Raw genomic sequence first — 22826 nt, 5'->3', positions numbered from 1 at the left:
AAGAATTTTGGGGAGGTCTTGGACAAGAGTCCCACAGAATAAGAAGTCATAGATGAATTGTATAGATGTATAGATCAATTGTACCATTGAAAGAAGTAAACATGCTTATTTGATCACATATTCTTTAAAATACTCAAGTATCTGCCAAAGATGGAAGTCATATCAGGTGCAAGATATAAAGGCTTGATAGTCTTCTGTAAGAACTGAGGGTAGAGAGATTGAAAAGATGAAGAGAAAGGAAGAGCTTGTAAGAGCTTGTCAGGAATCTAAAATTAAGAATGAACTGACAGAGACAGAGAAAATGAGGAGATTTTCAAAATTGGGAAATTATAAATTGGGAAAACATTATAAAAGGAGGGATATGCTGGATAATTTCAAACTAGAAGTGAACTTAGAGGTCATCACATCCAATCTCCTCATTCTACAAATGAGGGAAATGAGGCTTAGAGACATTAAGTAATTTTTCTCATTGTCATATAGATAGGACATAGCAGGGCTGAGATTTAAATCCAGGTCCTGTGATTTCACATCTCCTGCCTTTTCTGTGTCCCACAATGTCTACTTGGCAGATTGAACCCTGCTTGGGGTAAATGCCATGATGATAACAGATGCGCTGGAGAAGTTGGAGCTATTCAGTTCTCATTTGCTTGTTTTCTCTGAGAAGAGAATGGTATTTTGATAAGAAAAGAAGAAAAGCAACTAATCAAGGAATTGCTATCCAAGATGAGTAGGAAGATAATGAGAGCCCCTAGTTTCTCTTGAAGATTTCAAATCCTTACGTCCATAAGAATTATAACACAGAGTACTGACATAATTGGTGGATGAGCTAGTAGAACAACTGTCACAAGTCTTTGAAAGATCATAGAGAATGGGAGAAGTAGAGTAGGATTGACATAAAAATTTTTTTAAAGGGGAAGAAAATAGATTCTGCAAACTATAAGCTAATGAGCTTGATTTTATTTCGTGGTAACATTCTAAAATATATCCTTAAAGTATTATTAAAGGTAGCCAAAGATGGCTCTTGAATATATAGAAAAAAGAAGTGGTTCTGATAAAGAGTTGTAATGTTGTTTCATCGAGGACAGATCATTTTAAACTAGTCATTTCCTTTTTTGAAGACGAGGAAAATTGTTTAAATAAAGGTGACTGATAAAACATCAACAACTACTCACTTATATTTCTACTTTTTATTTAATATGAAATCTTTATGAAGATCCTGTTTACAAGAATTCAGGGATCATCAATAAGGATACTAATAAGGAACAAGCAGACTTTCAGAAATGGCACTCAACAGTGGACCATATTTTTGCCATCTCAAATTTGGTTTAAGGATTTAGGAAACATAAGATCTTATTGCTTTTAATATATTAAAAAATTCAACTCAAAAGAACAAAACATCTCCTTTTATGAGAACCAAAATTTCTCTTTTGTAACAAAGTGTCTCCCCTCTTAAATATATCATGATCATTTAAGATTTCTTGGAAGTCGTAACATAAATAATTGTGGTCAATGACCTTTTGATAATAAGACCAGACAAGAAATAAAAGACGAAGTATATGTGTGCCAAAAGTATATACCTCTGTGATGGAGGAAATCTAGCAAAAGAATCTGGTTTAAGGAAAGATTCCTTAGGGATGATGAGTTCCTCTGGATACTTGTGTTTGCAAATGACATTGTGTTTATCTGTCAAACCCCAAGATATTTATAGAGACTCAAAGGAGAGATCTGTAAGCATTCAAAGGATTTGGTTTTGTTTACCTATTCAGGAAATACTAAATGGATGAAGGATGTCTATTGCCCAAACTTCAGCATGTATATGAATGAGCTTGTCCAACAGTATATATATCTGGGATAGACAATACAGATGAATGACAAGCTGGGTCTAGAGTTGAAAAGGAGTGAAGGATGGATTGCTTTCGGAAAATTGTAGAATACTTTTGATTAATTTTAAGTTTTTCAAAACAGCAAAGACTCACATATGTGTGTATTTGTGTGTGTATACATACATACATAAGTGTGTGTGTATATATTTACATATATACATAAACACAAACATTTATATATTTGTATGCACATACATGTATATATGCACACATATTTATTTATGTATACACACATAGATGTACGCACACACACACACACACACAACCAGTATTGCTGGATGACTGCAAAATTTGAAACACCACCGTTTCCAAAAGAAGATGAAAATTCTGTAGAGAACAATGAAAAGTTGTATGGAATTGTGAGTATATGATTAAGAAAAATCTCTGAAGAAAAACAGAACCAAAAGATGTCATCAGAGAACTGAAAGAAACAAAGAAAAATGGGCTGGTTATGGTAGTGGGTGAATAAACCCCCCACAAAAAGAACTCAGGTCTATGATAGCTGGGTAGGTCATAGGGAGGTGAATTAGCTGGGGGAAGGCCTGAATTGTTATAAGCAATTGGGAAGCCAAGCTATTCTCTGAAGTCTTTATTGCAGTAGACCTTTGTTGAATTCTTTGCATTGATAAAAATGATCATGATCCCACAGTTACTGTTTCCAATCAGAAAGTCAAGCTATAGATATCAACCCCCAGGCTATTTTTCTCTTTTAATAGAATCTACTGGTCCCTATTTCTATGAGGGTTCATTAGGAACTGGCTGCCTTTTGGCAGCAAATTCTCCAGAAACTTTACCTTCCTTAAGGCATCTTTCTATTTATTATAGCTTGTTTGTCAGGAACTTGTCCTACCTAATGGTAGGACATCTTCCCCCTTCTTTCCTCTTGTTACGGTATCTACTCCCTTGTTATGATGTCTTCTACTTTGTTGATTGCAGTGTAATAAAACCTTTGCCTTTTGATCTGGAGATGGTCTAGGCCTACAAATTTTTTTGAGACATCTTGAGATACTGCCCTGAAACCCCTATTTTTTTTGGTTCAAATCCCCACACTCTTAAGATTTGGTGGCCTGTGCAGGGAGAATCCTGGAACTCAATATATTTTGGAGTTCAGTGTTTCTGTACCCCCATACTCCAACACTGGGGCTAGCTTGAATAGCTAACAAGGGGGATAACAAGGAGTCAGCTAGAGTACTCCATTGGTTGGGATAATGGGAAAAAGCAAGAAAGTTTTCCAGCATTTCGGATGGACTCTCTGTCATGAGCTTTCAGGAGGACAAGGATGAGTTACAGAAAGAGGGTTGGTATGAATGAGATACGATCTGCGTTATTGGGGATGAACAATTAATAAGATCACAGACGTTGTTGGGTATTGAGTATTAAACAATTTTACCTAGATTTGAGATACTCACATGAATGGAGGGTTGATTAGGAGAGCTCTTGATTACAGGTAATTCTGATTGGTTCTCGGTAATTATTGCTGTTTCCAAGATTATTGGCGGGTTGATGACATTTATTTTTTGGGGGAAGAGTTGTTCATCCTTTGTGTTCTATAAAAGCATGCTGTGGCTTTTTAATACTTTTTCTCCCTTGGATTTCTGAACTGGAATTTGGGGTGGAAGGGTGGAGTTTAGAAAGGACACTTATTTGTCTCTCCTGACTGAGTAGAAAATAGTAACTTGCAGAGGAAGCACCTGGTGAGTTCTATTTGCTTGTCCAGATGGCCTAAGTTTCCTGGGCCTGATGTTCCTGTCTGTCTTCTCCCTTTTTGTTTCCATTTCTGAGCAGAGGACAGAGAGAATTCCTTAAAGTAGAGTGTCACTCCATTAGAGAGGCATCCAGCAAAAGCTGATTCCATACAAATCGAAAGGGAAGAACCTGTGATTAGGAGTGATCAACTTTGAGGGTTACTTAATGGATAACCCCAAATTTTATTGTTCCCAAGTTCAAGATTTTGAACATATGCCTTCAGGAAGAACAGCATGCTCTTTGGAGAAAGAAGAGGGATAGGATATGACTTCTGCATGTGCAGAATATTGGGGAAACTGGGTGAGATTGGGACCTTTACAATCCTTCTCCAAAATTTGTCACAAGTTGCTTAGAATACAGGTGTGATGTAACTGGGGAGTGCTTATGCAGCAGCTCCCAAAGTGTCTTTCTCTTTTGGGAGACATCTAATAGGTTATTTGAACATTTTATGCTTCTTTATTTGTCCATGGGGTCCTATAAGTTCTTGATTTCTTACATGGGAAAAATAAAGGTTTTCTTATATCCATCACCCATATCACACATTGATCGTTTTTGTGAGAGTTAGGGACTCTGTTATGTACATTTTGGAAAACCTAGACACAAGGTATACCTTGAGTAAATAAACAGATTTTCCTAGGGGTAGTCCCTATGGGTTCATAAATCAAAGAGAGAAACTGACAAGCCCCCTAAGATCAAACTTCACTTCTGTGAGTCCACATTACTTTGAAATTCTTGGGCTAAATTTAAAATACTTAAAGGGGTATTGAAATATTTCAGAATCTAAGTTGGAATAACCCTCATGCCATGGGGTAAAGGAGCCCCCTTCCCAACCCCTAACATAGGAAGTCCAAATATGCTTGGAAGAAAGGAAAAGAGAGAATGTCAGAAGGCAGTCAGTCACTCATTTTATGGTCTACTATGGTTGACTGACACTCCTGGCTCAGGGACAATCTTCTTTGATAAAGTTCTCTGTCACAGGGGCAGAGTGAGGTCCAATGGTATGTGCATGCCATTTAGTGAGGAGCCAAACCCCAATTCCATTTCTAATACTTTCCAATTCTTATGGAGATAAAACACATGCTCTGATGGGAAATTTTTCTTACATATGGGCCCACATGTGCATACTCCTGAATCTTTAAAATATGCTTGAAGACCTTCGGTGAGGATAAGCCTAGCTATCTGTGAAAGCAGCTTATTTATTATTTATGTATATACATGTACATACAAATCTCTATTACATGCCTGACATGTGGTCATCTAGGCTTTGATTAAAAACCTCCAGTGAAAGGGAACCCAGCTACCTCTAAAAGCAGCCCATCCATTATACTTCTGGAAAGCACTAATGATTAGTAAATTCTTTTCAACACCAATCCTTAATTCATTCCTTGGCAACTTGTACTTGTTGCTTTCTCTGGGTCTAATAGTGAATTTTGTCTTATTTTAACAGAGTATCTCTGGCATCTTGAAGATTCTAATGGAACTCTGCATTTCCATCTTAAGTTTTTATAATCTTCTCTGGTGGTTAGATTTTTATTTTGGTCTCCTCATTTGTTTAATAGTTATTCTTCCTCCTGTGACATCTCTTGGCAGGCTTTATGAATTCTTGTGCTAATCGTTGTGGATGAAGAAAGCCCGCAATATGTGCATTCTGGATGTTATCATAGGCAGGAGTCTTTTACCAGAATAAAAGATGCATTTTCTCCTTTCTTTGATAGAGCTACTCCTAATTTCCATATGTCATTATGAAGACAAGAAATTACATGAGATGTCCACTGGAAATAATTGAATTTCAGTAATATTCAACCATAATTAGTGTCTTATGACATGTATGCAAAAGGTGGCAAGCTGGCTGGTTGTTAGTGGCATGTTAACAATGCATTGCAAACACATTTGTGTGACCTAGATGACTGGCTGTTTGACAGTTACAAATCAGAACCATGGACAGTCCTCAAAAGCCGCATGCAAGGACATGTGGGAGGAGGAACTGTTAGAACAGCCTGGGGTGAAGAACACAAATGTGAGGTATGAGAAGAGGGAGAGACAGTTGTGGGAATCTAGCAGCTCAACAAACTTCTCATCACCTAGAGACTTTGTCCCATCAAGGTGACAGACAGGAGAGAATGACACTAAGGCATGATCTGTCACTAGGATCTGACCTGGCCACTCGCCTCTCTCACTCCAGGTTATTAATGAGAAACTTTGGTGGGATCTAAATTGGGCACTTGCAAGACTGTGTGAACCAAATAATTGCTTGGGGGTGCAGAGGCAAAGAATGATGGATTTGGAGTCTGAAGAGCTGGATTTGAGTCCTGACTCTGCTCTTTACACTTAGGTGTATCTTTGAGCAAGTAATTTCATCATTCTGGGTGTCAGTTTCTTTATTTGAAAAATAAGGGTTGGACAAGATTACCTTTCAGGTAATCCTACCCTAAATCTATAATCCTCAACCTTGATATTTAGAGTCCTTCCTCTGTTCACAAAACTCCCATCAGGAGATTTTGTGAAGAAATGTATTTTTGCTAGAACTCCTGATCTGAAAGGTAGAAATAAGTAGAAACTGAAAGAAGCTGATAGTTCCCATAATTATTAATTACTCTGTAGATATCAAAATTTGAAATACAAATAAAGTCAACAATTGTTTTTTTTTTTTTCTTTTTACTTGATTTTTTTTGGCAAGGCAATTGGGATTAAGTGACTTGCACAGGGTCACACACACAGTTAAGTGTTAATGTGTCTAAGGTCAGATTTGAACTTAGGTTTTCCCTATTTCAGAGCTAGTATTCTAACCACTGTATCATCTAGCTACCACTGTCAACAAATATTTCTTAAGACCTTACTATGCCATAAGTATTGTGCTAAGTGCTGGGGATACAAAGAAAGTAAAAAACAGTCCCAGTCCTTCAGGATTCAGTATACTAATGGAAACACCTTCTTTACAATTTACATAATCTTAAAGAATTTTCCTAGAGCTTGGAGAGGCTAAAAGGCAAAGTATTATAGAATGTATTAGAGATTGACCTTGAATTTAGGTCTTCCCAAGTAAAAGGTTGGCTCTCTATTCATAGTACATGCTTCCCCTTTAATATAGAAGAATGGATATAACTTTCCCCAAGATAAAAAAAAAAGTAGGTGAAGACTTCCCTCATGGAATGGTTGGATGAGAACAATTTGTTTCAAAAACCATGAAGGTGATTGAAGCAGACATTGTGGAGAAATGGTTGGTTAGAATGACTTGTCCTATGGCAAAACACACAGAAAAGTTAAAAAATGATTGCAAAAATGATTCCACTTATCTTTGGGTACGTGGAATGTGTATGGGACAACACAACATCCAGTAGAGCTGGAAGTGAACAGCAGGCACCACATCCAAAAAGCAGCCTTGAACAAGACAAGGCTGGTAAATGAAGGCTAACTTACTGAAACTGGAACTGAATCCATGTTTCCTGGAGTGGCTACTTGGTTGAGGAATGCTAAGGAGTCAGCAAGCTTTGTATGTCTTCCAAGAGCAGTGAACTAACAAGCTCATGACAATATGATTGCAACTTGCAGGAAGGTGCCATGCTACCATCATCAGGGCATTAAGCTCCTACCATGACAAGTCCTGATGAGGTCAAAGAGAAATTCTATGAAGACTTAGAGATCTTTTTCATCAATGTGCTGAAGGAAGACAAGCTTATAATTCTGGATGACTTTAATGTGAGAGTAAACAAAAACTATCAGATATGACAGAGAATTCTTAGGATGAACAGAATCAGCAACAGCAACAGTCATGACTGAAGACTTGTGCATCTCATGACCTTATCACATGTCAATTAAAGTTTGTCACATATATTTCTTATATTTCTTCATCACTATTATGGTCTAAGTTTAAGCTTATTCTTCCCCCAGATGCTGTATGTATTTGTGGGAAGGAGTAAACTAGGAGAAAGGTTTTGTAAAAATTGCCTTTATCATGTTATCTGAAAGCAAAAGTAGCTGCCCTCTAAGGACCCAACTTGCCAATTTGAACGGAAATTGAGAAATGCTATGTTGTGCCCTGAATAAAATTATTTTGGCAATCCCTCTTCTTTGCCATTAGGATTGGGAGAAGTGAGTCAGGAAAAACCTTAAAACTCTCGCCACTTAACATTCCATTGTATCATAAAATCCAGGGGCACTATCTAGATCCTTGCTAGGATAATTCCTCCTCTGTGTAAGTATTGACCCTCACCTCGATGTTTCTGCCCTCGACCTTCTTATCTTGACTTTTATCCTGTCAGGATTAACTAATGGTCTTCTCCTGGAATTATGGCCTATCTGACCACTCAGTGTCCTCGCCCTCCCTCCTCCCTCCCTGCCACCCTCCTTATCTGCCTTTTAAGATTGTATACTCAATCCTGTTTAGCTGTATCCTGTTTAGCTAAAACCCTATAAAAGGTCCCTGCCTCACTTCCTTAGCTGCCAAATGATTTTTGAACATGAGTTCCATTTGGTTGGCTAAGCCTAAAAAAACTCTTCCCATTAAAGAGATTAAAAAAACAAAATCTGTCTTGCCTTAGTTTCTCTAGCATTACAGCTATTGTTATTTCTTCCTCTTTTTCTTTCTCCTCCTCCTTCCATTTATTTTTATTATCTTTTTCAAAAAGCAAGAGCAATTAATTTTTTCTTTCAAGCTTTCATTTTTGATTTCTTGAAATATAGTTCTGAACAAAACAGGTTTTTAAAAAGTACATTATGTTTTAAATGGAGCTAATTGACCATGTTTTTAAAAACCCAAATCTTTGAATGATCAGTAGTAGCACAGCCCAAGCCTCTATTACTCATTGTTTAAGTTATGATGACTTAGAATGAATGTAAATAACAATTGTTTTCTGTTCTGGCCAGAAATTCTGAGGGTCTCTATTTTCCAGATTGATATTATTGTGATGGTAAACTGGGTCATCTTTTGTCTCAATTCTTTGCTAGCCCTTAGTCATTGAATGGGTGTGACTTCAGACTGAGACCTAGAAAAGACCTTAGTTTAGAAAGGTTAAGATCATCCACTGCCTCCTGGGCCATCACCAGTTGTCTTGATCTTTCTCTTGCCCCTGGATTCTTTTTTTTTTTTTTTTTTTTTTAAATTTAATAGCCTTTTGTTTACAGGATATATGCATGGGTAACTTTACAGCATTAACAATTGCCAAACCTCTTGTTCCAATTTTTCACCTCTTACCCCCCATCGCCTCCCCCAGATGGCAGGATGACCAGTAGATGTTAAGTACATTAAAATATAAATTAGATACACAATAAGTATACATGACCAAAACGTTATTTTGCTGTACAAAAAGAATCAGACTCTGAAATATTGTACAATTAGCTTGTGAAGGAAATAAAAAATGCAGGTGGGCATAAATATAGGGATTGGGAATTCAATGTAATGGTTTTTAGTCATCTCCCAGAGTTCTTTTTCTGGGTATAGCTAGTTCAGTTCATTACTGCTCCATTGGAAATGATTTGGTTGATCTCGTTGCTGAGGATGGCCAGGTCCATCAGAACTGGTCATCATATAGTATTGTTGTTGAAGTATATAATGATCTCTTGGTTCTGCTCATTTCAGTCAGCATCAGTTCGTGTAAGTCTTTCCAGGCCTTTCTGAAATCATCCTGTTGGTCATTTCTTACAGAACAGTAATATTCCATAATATTCATATACCACAATTTATTCAGCCATTCTCCAACTGATGGGCATCCATTCAGTTTCCAGTTTCTAGCCACTACAAAAAGGGCTGCCACAAACATTCGTGCACATACAGGTCCCTTTCCCTTCTTTATAATCTCTTTGGGATATAATCCCAGTAGTAACACTGCTGGATCAAAGGGTATGCACAGTTTGATAACTTTTTGAGCATAGTTCCAAACTACTCTCCAAAATGGTTGGATTCGTTCACAACTCCACCAACAATGCATCAATGTCCCAGTTTTCCCGCATCCCCTCCAACAATCATCATTATTTTTTCCTGTCATCTTAGCCAATCTGACAGGTGTGTAGTGGTATCTTAGAGTTGTCTTAATTTGCATTTCTCTGATTAATAATGACTTGGAGCATCTTTTCATATGACTAGAAATAGTTTCAATTTCTTCATCTAAGAATTGTCTGTTTATATCCTTTGACCATTTTTCAATCGGAGAATTTGCCCCTGGATTCTGATGACTTAGAGGAGAGGGTAAGGCTGACACTTTGCACATCACCTTCATGATGTTACTGGTCCTCTTTGAGAACAAAGGATGAACAGCCACCATCATTTCATCACTGATACTGTCACTTTTAGGACCTACCTGCATCATGGATAAGTCAAATATTGCATGGATTCAGTAAACATCGGCATTTAATAAACTATATTATTGTAAGGAGAAAAGACAGCTAGGATGTGAGAGTGATGAAGGTGATGTATACATCACAGCACAGAGTATTGAACTGATCATATACTCATTATCTCCAGCCTAAAGGATCATATTCGACAAAAGTGACCTTTTCAAACTTTACTGCAGAGACTGTAACTCTGATGGGCTGGCCCTATAGCCTGAATGCCATGTTCCTTCATGGACAAGCCTGAGCACAAGGCAAGTGCTGACATGGTAGTCAGAAGAAGCAGTACAAGGTCATTCCCAAGGTCTCTCTCTCTCTCTAATATTAGGTGTAAGACATAGGAGACACTGGAAAAGGATCCTCTATCATGGAATACCTGCATAAAGGTGTGAGCAAAGACGGTTAGCACAAGGCACAAGAGGAAATAAGTTGCTCAAATCCTAAGACATCTCCATCCCCCCTCATCCTTTTAATCACTTATTTGGTCAAGAATTCTTTTCCAATCCACAATTCTTAACTGAATTTCCCCCCCTTTTACTTAAATTTGTTTATAATATGACTTTTTAATATCTAGGTTATGTATTCATTTGGAGTTTATTTTGATATTTGGTGTGAGATATTCATCTCAGTCTAATTTCTTCTAACCTGCTTTCCATTTTTTTCCAAGAAGTTTTGTCAAATAGCAGCCTTAACCTAAGTTATTGTGCCTTTGGGCTTATCTGAAGCTATAATATTGTGTTCAATAGCTTCTGTGTGCTGTGTCTAATCTCTTCCATTGAACAAGTTTTAAAGTTTATTATTTATTTAAAAAAATAAAATTTTTTTATTTTCTATTTTAAAAATCAATACCAAGTATTTTTGGTGATTACTGCTTTTGAAGTATAGTTTGAGATCTCATATCATGAGGCATCTTTTCTTGCCAATTTTTTTTTTTTTTGTTTCCTTTGACCTTCTTGACTTTTTTTGTTCTTACAAATAAGATTTTGTTATCATTTTTCTAGGTCTATAATATAACCCTCTGACAGTTTGATTGATATGATATTAAATCTGTGAATTAATTTAGGTGTCTTTTTACTACTAGCATGATTCATGTATGATTAATATCTCTCCTATTGTTTATTTTTATAAAAATGTTTTGTAATTTTATTTCTGGAATTCTTGTATGTGGTTTGGTAATTATGAATAGCCAATATTTTATATCTTCCTAAGTAGTTTTGAATATATTTTCATTTTTTGGATGTTTTGTTGGTAACATAGAAAAATTTTGATAGTTTTTGTTGGATGGTTTTCTATATCAATACTTTATTACATTATAATAAATCATTAACAGTTAACTTTTTTGACTAGTTACCTCATTTTCAATCTTGCACTGGCATCTCTGCCCATCTGAGGCTTGCTTGGAGCAATTCAGAAAATAATGAGAAGCCCAATGTACATGAGTTTATTGTGAGTCTGTTTTCCTGCTGGACAATTCACTGGCTTCCTTCACCTTGTAAAGCATTCTCTGTGCATTTGTGTTATATTATCGTTTGCCTTTAAAACTCAAGTTTTGTGTTGCGATCATTGGGATCTCCACTCCCCCCCACCAAGTGTAGCACAAGTCTTTTGGACTTTTAGCCCAACTGTGCAAAGTCAGTAATGTGACTTAGTGAGAAAATAAAGGTGTTAAATTTCATGCTGGAATGACTACAGCTGTTGTCCACTGTAGTTATGGTGTTAACAAATCGACAATTTGTTATATCCACAAAAGGGAAAATAGTATTTATGGTACTATAGATTTTATGTATTATGAAAAGTGAATATTATATGAAATTAATGTGTGTTTTTTTTAATTGAAATGTTAGCACAAAAGGTCACAGAATTCTAATGTTTTGTATGTTACCAATTTTGTTTTGGGGACTGAATTTTATGGATTATTTCATTACTGTTTTAGGAAAAGTGTACATTATCAGAATTAATGTTTTGTTACAAAGAATTGTATGCAGAAAATATATTTTCAGTAATCTCTAATCAACGATTACAGTTTTTGGTGGTTGTTGAAACCTAACCCACTATTTCTTATAGATTTAATATATCAATATTCACATGACTTACACATCATTTTATAGGAATGTTACCCTTGCAAAATGTTTTGCAGAATTGATTACACTTATTGTTTCTATTGAAATTAGTTGAATCCCTAGGATTCTCTAAGTAACTACAAAAAGTAATAATTTTGTTTCTTTTTTGTCTGTTTATTCCTTCAATTTTAAAAAAGTTATTGTTATAGTAAGTATTTCTGGAACTATTTGAAATCAGAGAGACATCCTTGCCTTAGTCTTTAGAGTTTTTCCTTTACATAGAACATTCTCTGTTTTTAAATTTTTTATTTATTTTATTTATTTTTATTTTTTCACTTTCTCTGTTTTTGATAAATTTGATTTGCCATTGTTAAGAAAGGTCCATTTATTCCTATGATTTCTATGGTTTTTAAACATAAAAGAATATTTAACAAAAACTTGGCTTTTTTTACATTGATTCGTATAATAATGTTATTTTTACTGTTTTATTTTAAATATATGGTCCATTATATTTTCTTAAAATTGAACTAGCCCTATATTCTTGGTATAATTCTAATTTGACAGTAGTTTAATTTTTTTTTTAATACACTGCCAGTCACTTTGCTAACATTTTATTAGTTTTTTTTTGGCATCAATATTCATTTATGATATTGGCATGTCATTTTCTTCTTTGCTTCATCTTTTCTCATTTTAGGTAATAAGACCACATAATCATAGATAATAGTTGTTAGTTAACCATCTATCTATATTTTTTCAGATAATATATATTAAATTTGAATTAATCATTCTTTGACTATTTACTAGAATTCACTGAACATGGTATTTTCTTTTCCTTTTAAATTTGTGACTTATTTGATTTATTTTTCCAAGACTGTATTATTGAAATTTTCTAATTCTTGGTCAAATCATTTAGATTTCTGTAAATTTACACATTTGATTTAAAAGGTCATTTTTTTTTTTTTTTGCTGACACTTAATGGGACAAAGAAATTTTTAAGAATTCCTTTTATTTCCTCTTCATTTGTTACAAATTCTCTTTAATTTTTTGATATTAACAGTTTGATTTTCCTTTCTATTTTATCAGATTAGTTAACAGTTTCTTTCACTAATTTTTCTTTTTCTTTTCTTTTTTTTTTTTCATAGCTTTTTATTTACAAGTTATATGTATGGGTAATTTTACCACATTGACAATTGCCAAACCTTTTGTTCCAATTTTCCCCCTTCTTCCCCCACCCCCTCCCCTAGATGGCAGGATGACCAGTAGATGTTAAATATATTAGAGTATAAATTAGATACACTAAGGGTATCTAATTAGATACATTAGATACAATAAGTATACATGACCAAACAGTTATTTTTCTGTACAAAAAGAATCGGACTCTGAAATATTGTACAATTAGCCTGTTTCACTATTTTTTTTTTAAAAAGAACCCCATGTCATTATCTATGATGTCTTTAAACAAAATAAAATTTCCCTGATTATCTCTAAATCATGTTTACTTTTATTTTTTTTCCTGAGATCATTATTTCTATTTTTAATTTTTTTCAAATTTCCTTTAAGCATAAAAAATTCTTCTCCTACTCCTCTGCCTCTCCACTTCAGAAAGCCAAATATGATACATTTAATTTCACCTCAAGGGTTTTCTAGTACCTTTGAGAGGGTTTGGGTATTTCTAGGTTCTTTATCAGTGGTTCCAGAACCTACCAATGTTGTTCTTCCAGTGGATGGTGGCGAATCCCCAGCAATCCAGTTCCAGTTCCTTTTTGTCACAAATAGAGTAAATTTTACTTCAAAAGGTATGATAAGAAATATACAAATATATTCTCTTAACATGTGGAAGGCAGAATTCCTTTCTTCTTTTCACACATCGTGCTTAGTTTGGTTCCTATAGAGCGTAGTCTTTGTTCCAAGTACAAACCCCACTTCAGCTCAAGTCCTCGTTTTTTCCAGACTTCCCTGTGGAGTTGGCCGGCTACAATCTCTTGTTTGGAGTTCTGGCTTCAAGATTGCCATGGCTCAAGCTTCTACGTCTAGGTGGGGACCATTGCCTACAACAAACAAGAAAAAATGGAAATGGACACAAACACCCCCAGACCCATTTCTCAGACAAGGTAAAAGAAGGATCAGAGAGAGAAAATCTTTTCCATTTCTTCAGCTCAGTTTGTGACTACTGCTGTGGGTGAAAGTTGGTTTTCATCAAGCAGGAAAGAGCTTGAGGTAGAAAAAGACAGTGAGAGAAAGGTGATCACTGCTGGAGTCCCTGACATGCATTTCTTTCTGGTGGTCCAACACAGGATTCAACTATGTGATGGATCTCTCTGTCTCTTTCTTGCACAGATTTTCACCAGGAATTGACTCTTCTTTATTGAGAAGTCCCAACTTGAAGCTGTAGGTTGTGTTGGGAGGTTTCTAATTCTGGGGCTTCCCCTCAACCAGGAAGCTATGTCTTTTGCAGTGGCTGGATAGGAATGCTGGTTTCAGGCCTCTTAGATTTTCCTGGGATATAGGAAGTTCTTAGAGTAGTTCTTAGAGTCAGCTCCAAGTCCCTTGGAGCTACTCTGGCACTTAAATTGCTGCAAAGTGGGAGGACTTGGGCATGGAAAAGGAAGGGAATAAGCATTTATATACTGCTTACTGAAGGGGGAGAGAAGCCATTTCCTTTACTGAAGTTGTGTTCCCTTTAAGAAACTGTATTTCCTTTTGAGCTGTGATCCCTTTTGGAGTCTCAGCCTCTCCTAGGGAAGGCATATCCCCCCAGATAAGTTATCTTTCCAAGATGCTGGAGCCTTTGATTCAATTAGAAATTCCGGTCAAAAAGCACCCTTTGAAGTGTTGTTAATTCCAATAGGAGATCTGGGCTGAAAATTGATAAACATCTAAGCCTGGGAACTTTGACTACTAAAGTCCCAAGACCCCTCTGACTCTCACAATAATTGGGCAAAAACTTTGTTGTTCAGTTGTTCAGTCATGTTTGACTCTTCATGATCTCCAGACCAAAGCATGTCAGGTTCTCCACTACTTTTGAAGTTTGTCCAAGTTCATGATTATTGTTTCTTTAATACTATCTGCCCACCCCATCCTCTACCATCCTCTTTTCCTCTTGTCTTCAATCTTTCCCAATATATGTGTCTTTTCCAGTGAGTCTTGTCTTCTCATTATGTGGCCAAAGCAACAAAGTATCAGTATCTCACCTTCCAGTGACTAGCCTGAATTACTTTCAAATATTGACTGATTTGACTTCCTTGATGTTCAAAGGGCTCTCTCTCTCTCTCTCTTTTCTCTCTCTCTCTCTCTCTCTCTCTCTCTCTCTCTCTCTCTCTGTCTTATCTTCCTTCTTTTCTTTCTTTCTTTCTTTTTTTCTTTCTTTCTTTTCTCCCTGCTTCCTTCCCTCCCTCCCTCCTTCCTTCCTTCCTTCCTTCCTTCCTTCCTTCCTTCCTTCCTTCCTTCCTTCCTTCCTTCCTTCCTTCCTTCCTTCTCTTCCTTTTCCTTCCTCCCTCTTTTCCTCCTTCCCTCCCTTCCTCCCTCCCTTTCTCCTTCTCTCCCTCCCTCCCTTAAACCCTCTCCTCCCTTTCTCTTTCTTCCTTTCTCTTTCTTCCTTCCTTTTTAAAAAAGCCATTTTAATTTAAAGTTTTGATTTCCAAATTTTATTCTTCTCTTCCTCTCCTCCCTTAGACAGTAAACAATCAGATATGGGTTATACATGTGCAATTATATAAAACATTGCCATGATCTCCAATTCTTAGGAAGTTTTCAGACAAAGAAATCTAGGCTATCTTAATCACATGAAAAAATGCTCTAAATCACTGTGGATCAGAGAAATCCAAAGAACTTTCAAAAGTTTTCTCCAGATTTGTTGAATTTAAAAATTTTTTTTACATCAATTTTGCAGTTTTCAGCTTTCTTTACAATCCAATTCTCACAGCCATACATTGCTACTAGAAAAATCATAGCTTTAACTAATGGGACCTTTTGTTGGCAAGGTGAAATAAATATCTCCTTTTTAGTATACTATCCAATGTTGCCATAGCTTTCCTTCCAAGGAGCAAGCATCTTTTAATTTCATGGCTGTAGTCACTACCTACAGTGATTTTTGAGCTCAAGGATAAAAAAAATCTGCTATTGCTTCCATTTCCCTCTATTTACCAGGAAGTGATAAGACCAATTGCCAAGATCTTAATTTTTTTTTTTTATTTTAAGCCAACTTTTACTCTTTCCTTTCTCATCCTTATCAAGAGCCTTCTTAATTCCTTTTAGCTTCCTGCCATCAGAGTAGTATCATATGCATATTTGAAATTGCTGAAATTTCTCCCAGAAACCTTATTTTCAGTTTTTGATTTGTCCAGCCTGGCATTTCCCATGATGTATCTTACATGTATGTTAAATAAGGTGACAACTGTAGCCTTCTTTTAGTCTTTTTCCAATCTTAAACCAATCAATTGTTCCTTGTTTGCTTCTAATTGTGGCTTCTTGGCCTGCATACAGGTTCCTCAGCAGACAAGATGGTCTGGTACTCTTTGAGAACTTGCCACATTTTGTTTTGAATCACATAGACTTTAGTATAGTCAAGGAAGTAGATGTTTTTCTGGAACTTCCTTGCTTTTTTCATGGTCCAGCGCAGGGTGGATACTATTATTAGTCCCATTTTATAATTGAGGAAACTGAGGCTGAGTTTAAGTTCACATAGCTGTTAAGTGTCTGAGGCCATATTTGAACTCAGGTCTTCCTAATTCCAGGCCTGGTACTTTTTTAATTGTACCAGCTAAACTATCTCCTGCAGGGTGGACCTTCCTAACTATTGTGAGGCCCTATCTTCATTGTGGGTCTGAATTAGGCTACCTGGAATAGGTAGAGCCACCTTGAATGCCCCAGATGAAGTATTTCCCCTCTACCTTTGCAAGGAGCTCTTAGAGCTAAGAATGGCTCTTTTCCCTGATAGTGAAATCCTGCTGCCCATCAGCTCCAGCTCCTGGTGCATCCCCCCTCCCTCCTTTTTTTTTTTTTTTAAATTTTACTCTATCCAATCTTTGTCCCTGTGTGTCCATGAGTGTCTGGAAGACTTATTATATAGTCCTGAATTGCTATTTCTCTTTGGTTTTCTTTGTCATTTTTTTTTCCTAGTGAATTTTGAAAACTTTGTAAGAGAACTAAGCTCCTTTAAGACATTTCCAGGACCATCTGACTCAGAGAAATCTAACAATCCTTTAAGGGGGGAAGGGATTTGAATCCAGATCTTCCGGACTCCAAATTAAACATTCTATCTACTACAACACACCATCTCTCAATAAAAATAAGCTTCTAACTTCAGGATTTCAGACACTCCACAAACTACTTTTCAGCATGTTTTAATTAGAAAAAAGATTTAATTGATGTTTAGAAAAATATTATATACTATTTTTACTTTTTTGGGTGGTTTTTTACTTTTATTTTGTTTCTTCTTCCACATAACTTACATGATTACCTATATCAAGTTGCTTGTCATCTTGGGGGTTGGGGAGGGGAGGAAGGTAAGGAAGAAAAATTTGGAACCCAAAATCTTTCAAAAAATGAGTGTTGATGAGTGAATTCCTCCTGTTCCCAAAATAACAATCCTGGGGAGATTTGTGATGCTTTGTTCTACCTTATCCTTCTCTGAGAGAATAAACCAGGTTATACTAGCCCCTTAGCCCTGGAGATCAATCAGTTTGCCTCTTATAGTAGTAGATGCAATATGGTTTTGTGGTCCCCTGATTTTAGGGGGGCTTTTGTTAAGTCAGTAAACCTAAATCTTCTGGCTTTGGAGTCTGCTCAGGAAACTCCCACGCCCAATCTGTCTGATTCTGAATAGACCATTCCTCAATTCGCTGCTGACTGATAATCTTGTCAGTGAGAAACAAATTTCAGAACCACTCCTCAATTTATTGCTGAGTGATAATTTGGTCCGTGATAACCAGTGAGTGAGACCACTCCTCTGGGTCATAGAATTGGCATGTCAATGACAGAAAGCTTGATAAAGGGGCCTTCTCTCTCTTAGGACTCTGCTAATTTCTTTTGGAATTCAGCCCGCTTGTAATAGTGTTACAATTACAATAAACTTTGCCCCTTGACTGGAAATGAGTTCAAGTCTACAAATTCTTTGAGACAATTGCAACACCAGCCTGGGACACCAAACTTTTGGGGTCCCCTTTCTGAACCTCAACAGTAGGCTGAAAGACTCCAAAATCTAAGGATTGGGGTTGCATGCACCTGAGTCTGGAATATAACAGAGGGTAGCTCTGACAGTTTCTCAGGGATGAGCATAACCTTGGGTAGTATTGTGGAGACTCTACCTGGGAACTGAGTGGGCACCTGTGCCCAGACCCAACTGCCTATTCCTTTTACCCTGACATTCGATGAAGAAATGAAGACAGAATCAGGAAGAATTAAATCAAGGATAGTAATTGATAAATTCAAGGCTAGAAATCTAGTTCTGGATTTGGGTCATTCCTACTCTGGTGAGTAAATATTATTGGATAAATCACCCAGTGAAAGCAGTGAATGGAATAGCAGAATAGTTAGATGCCACTAGCAGAATGGCATGGGGAAATCAAATTATTCTAGAAAGGTTATTGGCAAAAAAGGAGGAAACGTGTTACAATTGGAGGTAGTTTCCCTCCTAGGATAGCTCTGTTAGAAGAATTAGCAGAGAATTCAGGGATTAATTATCCATCTTGTGTAAGGAAATCTGTATAGAGGTTAAAAGACTTTTTTGAAGTGAGATGTAAAAAAAAAATTGCCAAATTTGAGGGGTTAGAAAAGGATGTGAAAACAAAATTACTAAAAAGAGGGACATTTATTTGGTTTCTACAAAAAATAAATTGGAAAAATGAAACTTAAATTTGAAAACTGAAACCCACAAGTACATCAAAGAATATCAAGGTTGGAGATTTATTTTCTCCCCAAAGAAAGTAAGCTCCTTGGGGGAAGGGACTAACTTTTATAATCAGGAGTGGTGGCCTGAGATTTGAAATAAATCTTTTGTTCTTTGCCCTTAGCCTTCCTCTATCATCTTCTCTCTTTTAGAAAGTAAGTTCCTTTGGAGCTGGGACTGGCTATGTAATGAGGGGTGGAGATTCATGTTGTGTAACTTTTGTAACACCCAATTAATGCAGAATCAGGGGAGGGATTTGTGCTTCAGAATAGGAAATAAAATGCTGCCTTTGGAGTTTCAGAGGTGTGTCTACTCACCTAGGCAACCATTCTTGCACGAATGTAAAATTTTTCCTATATTGAAAAAACAACTTAGAAATTGTCTCTATGTGTAATTAAAAAAACCGAAATATTATGAAAATATATAAATAAGTACAAAATTAAAAAAAGGAAAAATATTGTAGGTCCTGTTTACTTAAAAGATAGCATCACAGATTAAGCTGGGTGGAAGGTAATCCTTCCACAGTAGACACTGTTGCTCTAAGAATTGGGTTTGGAGTTTTGATTTTTGTTTGTTTTTTTCAGTTCTAGGTGCAGGTGGTGGTAGAGTGACTGGACCTGGGAGTTCAGACCTGAGGCTTGAGTCACAACAAACTTGAAGACAGGATTCTAGGATGGATACAGCTGCCCAGCTGGGAAATTCTAAGAAGCCAAAGTTCCAAGACTTGAGCCTAGAGAGGCTTTGAACTTGGAATTTGGTGGAATTATGCTGTCACTGGTTCAATTCTCTCTTTGGTTTTGGTTGTCATACCTTTAAAAAATGATGCAAAATAAAATGAGGCAAGGCAAATTACAAAAGAGAGAGAATATAGGTCCTTGTGAGAAAAAGTGAAAGAAATGGGAATAATTTTGCATGGGAGGAAAAAACCTTGAGAGAAGACTCAATAACTGTCTTTAAATATATAATTTATAAAAAAAATATCTTTATGAAAGACACATTAATGTAGTGGGAAATCCATTAGAATTGAGTTTAAATCCCAGCTCCTCTACTGATTGACTCTGTGACTTTGGATAGGGAGGTCAGTGACTTTTTAGTCTCCATTTCTTCATCTGTAAAAAGAGGATTTTTGAGGTTCTCCTACTAACCAAATTGTACTGAAGATCAAATGACATAATGGATGTGAAAGTGCTTTGTGACTTTAAAACATTATATTAAGTAAGCTATTATTATCCTCCATGCCTTTGGAGGATTGAAAAGAACTTAAATTAAAGTAGGAGGGATTTTGTTTGGACATGTAGAAGAGATACTGGAGGAAGTTATGGAGTCTGTATCCTAGGAGATCTGGAAGAAGAAAATATACAACCATTTATGTTATTTTCTGGGCTTGCCTTATTCATAGATGGAATAGGTAACTACTTCATTGTATAACCAAGGGCTTCTCCCTCATCAGTTTTCTCCTTGCAGACCTTGACAACTTTTTCCTTCAGTAAAGAATTTTTTAGTTAATTCTCATTATCTACGTAAGACTTTAGCCTAGATTCTAATGTGATCAAAAACCATGCTGTGAATCACAAATCAAATAATAAAATAATTTTGACAATAACTCTCAGTAAGTAAATCATTCTCAATCTCTGACCCCTGCTCTACTCAATTACAAATGGCTGTAACTCCCTATATGAGCCCCATTGGAAAAATAATTATTCCCCAAACTCTTCTGGTTTTGGAAAACTATCTTGCCTGTGAATGGGTGAGTGGGGTAAGGAAAACATCCTGTTTCTTGCGCAGCTTGCTCTCAGTAGTCAGCATGGTAATATGTGGGGCATGATATGTTTTAGCCTTGGCAATGGGCCGTCAGTTTGTTCAACATAGAATTAATCTCCTGGACTAATTTTAATTTCTGTAGCCCAAACCTGGCAGTTGTAGGCTTCTTTATCAAAGGTCACTCTAAACACCAGATTGTTCCAGGGATTGGGGGATTTCACCAACTCTTCGTTAATTAAGCCTCCTTCCAGTGTCTCTTTCCTTCTTTAACTAAACTAGCACCACCTGGTTCCATTCACATTGTATGTGATTCTGATATCATAGATTTCCTCCACTGAATCCACTGAAACTAATCTTTCTGTCTCAGCCATTTTTGACACAAAATGGGCAGGCGTCCTATTAAGCACAACCTCATATTCCTTATTATACTTCATGTAATTTTAGGGGTTCAGGATAGAACAGTTTTTTCACTGATCCTTCACCTGCTTGTTGAGGCCTAAAATTCCAATTACAACTTCATTACTTTGGTTTAATACTTTGTTACCTATTTAATAAGAGATTATTCTTTTCTGTGACTATTTTCAGGTTTTTTCTCTATGAATTCATTCAGATAGGGATGAGAAGACAGGGAGAGAGAAGCAAGGAAATAGGTACTTAAGGTGTGTGGGTAGGAGGAGATTGGGGAAAAGATATCCTTGGAGGTTTCATGTCCCCATTGTTTGGGATTACTGAAGTCTATTGAGTTCATAGGCCTTTATCACTGGGTTCAAAAAGCGTTCATTCCCTAAAGGTAGAGAAGATGCTTTTTCAAAGTTTCATTCCAGTTCTATGACACTATAACTTTGAAAGGAAAATGATGAAGAAATGCCTTATTTTGCTCTGTTTACAAATAGTCACTGGAATGAACAAATCACTGATGTGGAAATATAATAAATACCTCCCCTTTTATAAAAGTGACAATATTAAAAGATAATATTTTTGGTGGTTTAAAAAGCCTTTTCCAGAGTTCTTAGAAGGGCCTTTGGAAAAGTAGATTATAAATCAAGTGGAAAAAAAGTCTTTCATTAAGAAGTTGAGTAAAGTTATTAACTAAAGTTGAATAAAATGGACCTTTGATCTTTATCTGCTGAAAGTCAAGACCACCCAAGGAAAATATCCTTTATTACATTCAAAGAGAAGGACCCTCTTTTAGTTTGCAGAAAATACTCTTCATATGGAGCTCTGGGAGGAGTCTCAATGAACTCTTGAGGAGAGTAGTCCAGAAAGGAATTACCCATCTATTTTGGAATATTAGCCTCAAACTGTATTTTTTATTGTGATTATCTTCTTTAAGATTCCTACCAATGTTACCTAAAATAATCTCAGAGTATTTTGTCAGAGGGCATGGGGAAACTATGCTCTAGGGTCATCTCTTATTCTAAGCTATTTTACTTAATGATAAATTAAATAAAATTGGTTTTGGTAAACTTGTGTCTAAAATACATAGTAGAAATCTTAGAAAAACATGAATAAACTTGCACTAAATAATGAAGAGTGAGATGAGCAGATTCTAGAGAATGTTGTACACAATAACAACAATATTGTTTTCAGAATAATTTTGAGTGAATAAGTAATTGTGACTATAAGTATCACATTAATTACAAAGAACACATGAAGGAAGACATTATCTGCATCCAGAGAAAGAAGTGATAAAAAGAAGGATGCATAGCATGATTTTACATATATCTATATACATATTTATCTCTAATGGGTATTTTCTTAAGGGGAAAAAGAAGGAAGAAAAATTTACATGATAAGAAGCTGTACATAATAAATTTACAGTTTTGTATGCAATTATCTTTTAAAAAATTATGCTATTATGAAAATGCTTGCTTTATTTAATTAATTTAAAATAAATAAAATTAAAAAATAAAATACATAGTAAGTATTAATCTTTTTTTTTGCACGGTATTGCTACTAGGTATTTACCTCCCCCATGTTATGTTCTTTTTTTTTTTATCAATAGTATTTTATTTTTCCAAATGCATGTAAAGATAGTTTTCAACATTTTCATGAAACTTTGTGTTCCAATTTTTTTCTCCCTTCCACCTTCACCTTTCCCCTTTCCAAGACAGAAAGCAATCTGATACAGGTTAAATATGTGCTGTCCTTTTAAACATATTTCCA

The 22826-nt window shown here is 35.9% G+C and overlaps 1 long non-coding RNA gene across 1 annotated transcript in view; it reads left to right on the top strand.

Moving 5' to 3' along the window:
• The window catches only part of LOC116419242, a 73131-nt gene extending 50789 nt beyond the window's left edge, over positions 1 to 22342 (top strand). The window contains exons 2-3 of the long non-coding RNA XR_004229497.1: positions 13964 to 14124; positions 19484 to 22342. This is a non-coding gene — a long non-coding RNA (uncharacterized LOC116419242). The remainder of the gene's footprint in view (positions 1 to 13963; positions 14125 to 19483) is intronic.
• The last annotated feature ends 484 nt before the right edge of the window (positions 22343 to 22826 follow it).

This window comes from Sarcophilus harrisii, chromosome 5 (assembly GCF_902635505.1).
Source record: "Sarcophilus harrisii chromosome 5, mSarHar1.11, whole genome shotgun sequence".
NCBI lineage: Eukaryota > Metazoa > Chordata > Mammalia > Dasyuromorphia > Dasyuridae > Sarcophilus > Sarcophilus harrisii.
The sequence above is the reverse complement of the archived record's forward strand: the minus strand, read 5'-3'. Positions and strand labels throughout refer to the sequence as shown.